A 5,586-nucleotide genomic window follows, 5' to 3' on the forward strand; every position below is an offset into this window, starting at 1 on the left:
TCTGTTGTTTGTTTGTTTCTTGATGTTTTCATTCTCCCAGACATCCGAGAGACACAAACCAGTGAACAGACAGGATCCCAGCTCTCCCGGTGCCAAGATGGGGATTTAATTTCACACTTCCAGCTCCGTCCCGGTGCGGGATGTTATCTGCTGTGCTGACGGAGCACAGCTGCTATATTTAGTGCTCAGATGCTCCTGCACTCTAGTCCTGTGCTTGGATCACAGTGCTGCTCCCTCTGCTCCTCTGAGATGATTTTGTCTGAAGCAAACAGGGGCGGTTTGGATGCATGCAACACCCCCAGCCCTCATCATTCCCAGGCACTCCGGGTCACATAGCTGAGTGTACTTGCAAACATCAGCAGGCAGTTCTTTGGACAGGGTGGAGAGCTGAAAACAACCTCACCATTTATGTGTGTCATGGATCTGCTGTTTCTCGTGGTAATGATTTCAGCTCTGACCTGCTTTACAGACTTTGTATTAAGAGCTGGGCTTACCTGCACCGAGTGAGACGTGGGAATAGAGAGACATCCAGGTCTGCAAGAAATGCAAGTGCTGTCTAGCAGAATGATGGAGAAAAAATTAGTCCACACTACAAAAATATACGATCCAGAGAAATTCAGCTAAGGAAATGGAAATTTAAATGAGGATTTTGTCAGTTTTTTGCTTTTAAGGAACTGTAAAATGTGGGGTTATTTCCTACACCATTGCCAAAACCTGGAGCCATTCTGCAGTGGTTACTGCAAAAGTGAACGTGGAGACAGGACTGATGAAACCCAGCCACAAAGAGCCGCTGGAGGACCTGCACAGAAAGTCATCCTTCACGAGAAGACAGAGCAGACCTTTTCTCCAGGAGTCTGAGCTCTGCAGAACTCATCACAACATGCTGCCCTTCCCTCGTTAAGGGAGGCAGCACGCAGGCTGGAGGTGATTTCATTTCACTCGAGGTGTGTGAGAGCACAGTGACACAGCCTGGGAGAAAGCAGCCCGACCAAGGAGTGACTGACGTGAGCTACCTGGGACACGGCTTCAGGCTGAGAACTGCTCCCTGCAGTGGCTTTTCTCTCCCTAATGATGGAAGCTGACCCTCGTTGCAGCTAGCTGCTGCAAACACTGCTTAAATTTGGGCGGTAGCTCTGATCCAAGGAAAGCTGCCCTGCACAGGGCCGCTCCAACACCAAGGGAAGCCAAAGGTGTAAGTGAGGGTGTGATGCTGCACGTTCCCTCCCTATGCTTTGGTATAACCACAGACATTTGTCTTGCTGCAAGCGAATGATACAGGGCACAGAGAGAATGAAAATAAAGCCTGGCTCCAGCTACAGCCTTGGCTGTCAGCCAGATGCTTTCATATTCGATCCTTCTTCTGGCAAGAGGGAAATATAAAACATTTTACCTTGCTAGCTTCTTAGTGAGGAGCTACTTTTGACAATTGATTTGCATATCACATGTATAAATACTCTCCGTGTGTTTATCCTGCTCTTGCAGGAAAATGGGGTTTCCTTTCTGAAGGAGGAAATCTGTGTCAATCAGTGCTTTGTCTTGACGAAGAAACAGACAGGGTGACTTGCTGCTGACGTTCATCCATTGAAAAGATGTTCCCTTGCCTCGTTGGCATCCACAAATAAAAGATAGTAGGGATGATTGTGCACCGATTTATTACAAGCGCAATGAATGGCAACATTTCACTTGGAACAAAGGATCTGCTGCGTTCTGAAAGACGTATTTCTCCCTTAGTATTGCAGAGTCACGTAGGCAGAGCACCCTTTCCCAGCAGAAGGTTTGTGGTGCCCAGGTGATAAAACTGGAAGCTCTGAGGGTGTTGTTTTTTTTTTTTTTAAAGGTATAACTTCAATGCCAAGTTCACATCTGCAGGTTGCAAACATGGATCAGCTCACAGCAGTGCTGTGCACGCAGCTCCTGCGTCACACTGCTCCCAGCCCAACGCAGCTGAAGACAGCAGCTCTAATGCCCATCACTTTGCTGTGCCTGGCCTGAATCACATCCCCTTTTCTCCTCAACATTTTGTAAGAGGGGAAGGGAGAGAGGGTGAAAGACAGTCTGCTTGGGTCATCTGCATGAATAAGAGGAAGTTTTTCCCTTAATTCTAGACAGTTTTTTTAGCAAATGTCAGACATGAGCTAAAAAGGCTGTCACTGCTGAAGGCTTGCTTAGCTTGCTCCCCTGCAAATCCTAACATTAACTCTTCAAAAATGCTGGTTATTTTGAAGGTTTGCTGTTTGCTTGTTTCCTCTTTCTTCAGGAAAAAGAGAGGTTTCAACAGGAAATGGCCATCAATTGGTAGCTGCTTTTGTGACTAGATGTGGATTAATGTCAAAGAATCAGGCTCATACAGAAAACATTACACCTAGGCAACCCCAAAAGGCCTGCATCATTTACAGATATTGCCTTTTCTTTCTATAAAAGCTTAAAACCATTCCCAACCAAAGACTGCAGGTACACAGAGCACTCGAAGTTGAGCCTGGTGTCAGGCTGATGAGCACACATACTAATTGTGGAAGTGCTGACTGACTTAACAGCCTGATGTGAGCTGCTGGCCATTAATTACACAGGGTTGGTGTCATGCCACAAATGTCACTTGCATGGTATATGTTCAGTATGGAAACAGTCATTCATCATCTCAAGTCTGCATGGGGGAGTTTCAGTGTTAAGATATACACCCTTTTTTTCCTCTACTGTTTCCTCTTTTGAATCTAAGAAGTAGCTTTCTTTAACATAAGAAAAGTTGACTGTCTTCCAGGCTGCGGCCAACAAGAACTAGAGAGCACAGGGCAGAGCCTTTACCACGGCTCAGAGACATCAGACCTCTGATATTGGATAGGGGAAAGAAATGGAAATCTAGCAAGCCTGCAAGCATTTTGGCTGTAAGTCTTGCTACCTGTCAATGGGAAGAGGCCTGGGAAGACAGCACAGAATCTTCTATGCTGGCAAGATACAAGATCCATTACACGGAACACTGGATCCAAAGACAGCAGATACAGAGAGGCACAGTCTTATGCTTCCTCTAAAGTCCTAAATTAATCAGTGCTAGCTTGCCTTGATCAGTGTCATCTTACTGATCCATATTACGTCATATTTTAAACTCCCCAGACAGAGAAATTAGATTTATGCACTTACTGTGCATGCTGACGAACACGTCCCTGCCTTACCCTCCAATGCCCTGCAGCCCTTGTTGCCTGCAGAACAACAGATGCACATCTTGCTAACGACGACCACTAGCTTGGAAGATGTGCCCTTTGAATTTCATCCTTTGTATGAAGGCACAAGTTGGAAGTTGCTCTGAACCAGAACCCTCCTCACAACAGCCTACATCAAATTCAGACTTGTCAAATCAGCGACTGATCAAACTGTTCCACTTTCTCTGAGGAGCAAAGCAGACACAGTAATGTGGTCTTCAGTGCCTTAGACTGCATGTGTGAGTGGTGACCATTTCCATCAACTCAAATGTACATTTCTGCTGGATGTTTTGATTCCTTATCTTCAAGTCATCACAGCTCGTTGACTGAATTCACATGTAAGGATTTTGACTCTGCCACAGCAGTTTTCACAAGGCAGACTGTGAAGCTCACTACAGGGCCTTCCAAGAGCTTTCCTTTGTAGCAATAAGGAGCAAGAAGCACAGAGCCCAGACAGCTGCTAACAATGGAAGTTGCACTCAACCAAGAAAAAACATTTCGTCCCTCAGTAAGTGTGCATAAAAGCACAAGGGAAGAATGCAGAATAATTTACCACAATCTAATACTACCTAAAGTTAGACAGAAAACGGCCCACGCTACTGCAGGACCTTGTGGGACTCCCTGGACTGAGTTCATTGAATAATTTCCATACAGTTGTAAAGAGCTTGTGTGCATTAGGCAAGACACTCAGAAGTAACCTGCACCAGAGCAGACTCACCCCAGTTCCACCCATATCCCCAGGACAGCTCCCAGCTGGCAGCTGCTGCTCTAGCACTTTGCCATTCAGCTACTCCAGAGCAGACCGTCCATGTCAGCTCCTCACCAGGGCTCTGGAGGTCGGCTCCAGGAGCAGCTCCTGCCTGCAGCCACGCTCAGCTCAAGCAGTGAGCAGGGCTGCTTCAGCACAGCCTCACTTGATTCTGGTTCCCTTATGTCAGTTGTTGTGTAATCACCAACTAACAGGAAGGAAGAACCCAACCTACATTCAGTAGGCCATGCAATTAGGTGAAATAAAGAATTTATCAAAAGCAATGAGACTTCTGCTTGCTCACAAATCCAGTAACAGCCCTTCTCTGCCCGCTTGGCTCTCCCTGCTGCTGCCAGACACAGCACACAGCCACCTTACCAGAACCCACAGTGCTCAACAGTCCATTACCAGCCCTGGTTCTGCTAACAGAGCTCACGTTCCAACAGCATGCATATTTCAGAAATAGTCACTCAACGTTAGCAGCACTTCTGTTACAACTCCAGTGTTCAGGCAGGTCCTCCCAATAAGGAAAAGCTATTTCTAATGACAGCTTTATTCAACAAGGCCATAACCAGAAGCCTGGGTGAACCTTGCTGCAATTCCTCTGTGGCACTACCCTGCTCACTTCTCTGGATGTTATTAGCTTTATTCCACAGGCAACTGACAGCATCTCAGAAATTAAGACGTGTACAAAAACAAGATTTCAACATCATTAAAAAGATTGATTTTCCGCATTAGAAGGAAAGCATCACCAAGGCTGTTCCAATACAACTGTTCCAGTGCAAAAAAGAGGTTAAGTGCTAAGTTTCTGAAGAAGCAGAAGCACCTGCTCTAGAAACAGGCAAGACTCAGAAACAAAACTGCATTGCAAAGCAGTGCAATGCTTTGTGTCTCTCACTCCTGATTCCAGAGATTCATGAGATGCTCTTCACAATCAGTGCAGAGGGCTGGGGAAAGGATGCAGCTCCCTATTAACCCACAGCAGATTCACATCATCCCAAGGATTTCTATAGCTTACTTATTAACATTATTAAGACAAATACTCATGCTAACAAGTAGCTGCATATATCATTACTACTTGGTCTGAGTATTTTCAGAGATGTAGTGCCCACAGCCAGCCACATCTGGGCTCTGAGGAGAAACTGAAGCCTCTCAGGCATAAAAAAACCCAAAAAAACTGCTAAGGAGAAATCAGTGTTTTGCTGCAAAACATGTTTCACATTGCCAAACAGCCAGTGACCCATTTCTGGAGGAGGCAGAAGTTGGCAGAAAACAGCCATAAATAATGAAAAAATATAACTATACAGAACTGAGATAGATCACTTATACAGAAGCTTGCCACTGACGCCAACACACACAAGCATCGTCAATACTTTAAGTATCAAGTACCAAACTGATTGCCAAATGCAACTGCAGCAATTTCACTTACTGGAGAAAAAGGGAGCAGTGTGAACACAAGAATCAGGACGAGCCATTGAAGCCAAGAGTTTGCTTGAGCCCAGAGACTTCCAACATCACGTATTTTATGTGCAGCGCAAGCTGTGGCAGAAGCACAACAGTTGGCCTGATAACCAAAAGACAAATGATCTGAGTGCCACCACACATCATGTAAGTATGAATCTGAAAAATGATTTCACAATACCAATA

This window comes from Meleagris gallopavo, chromosome 20 (assembly GCF_905368555.1).
Source record: "Meleagris gallopavo chromosome 20, MGAL_WU_HG_1.1, whole genome shotgun sequence".
NCBI classification, from domain to species: domain Eukaryota; kingdom Metazoa; phylum Chordata; class Aves; order Galliformes; family Phasianidae; genus Meleagris; species Meleagris gallopavo.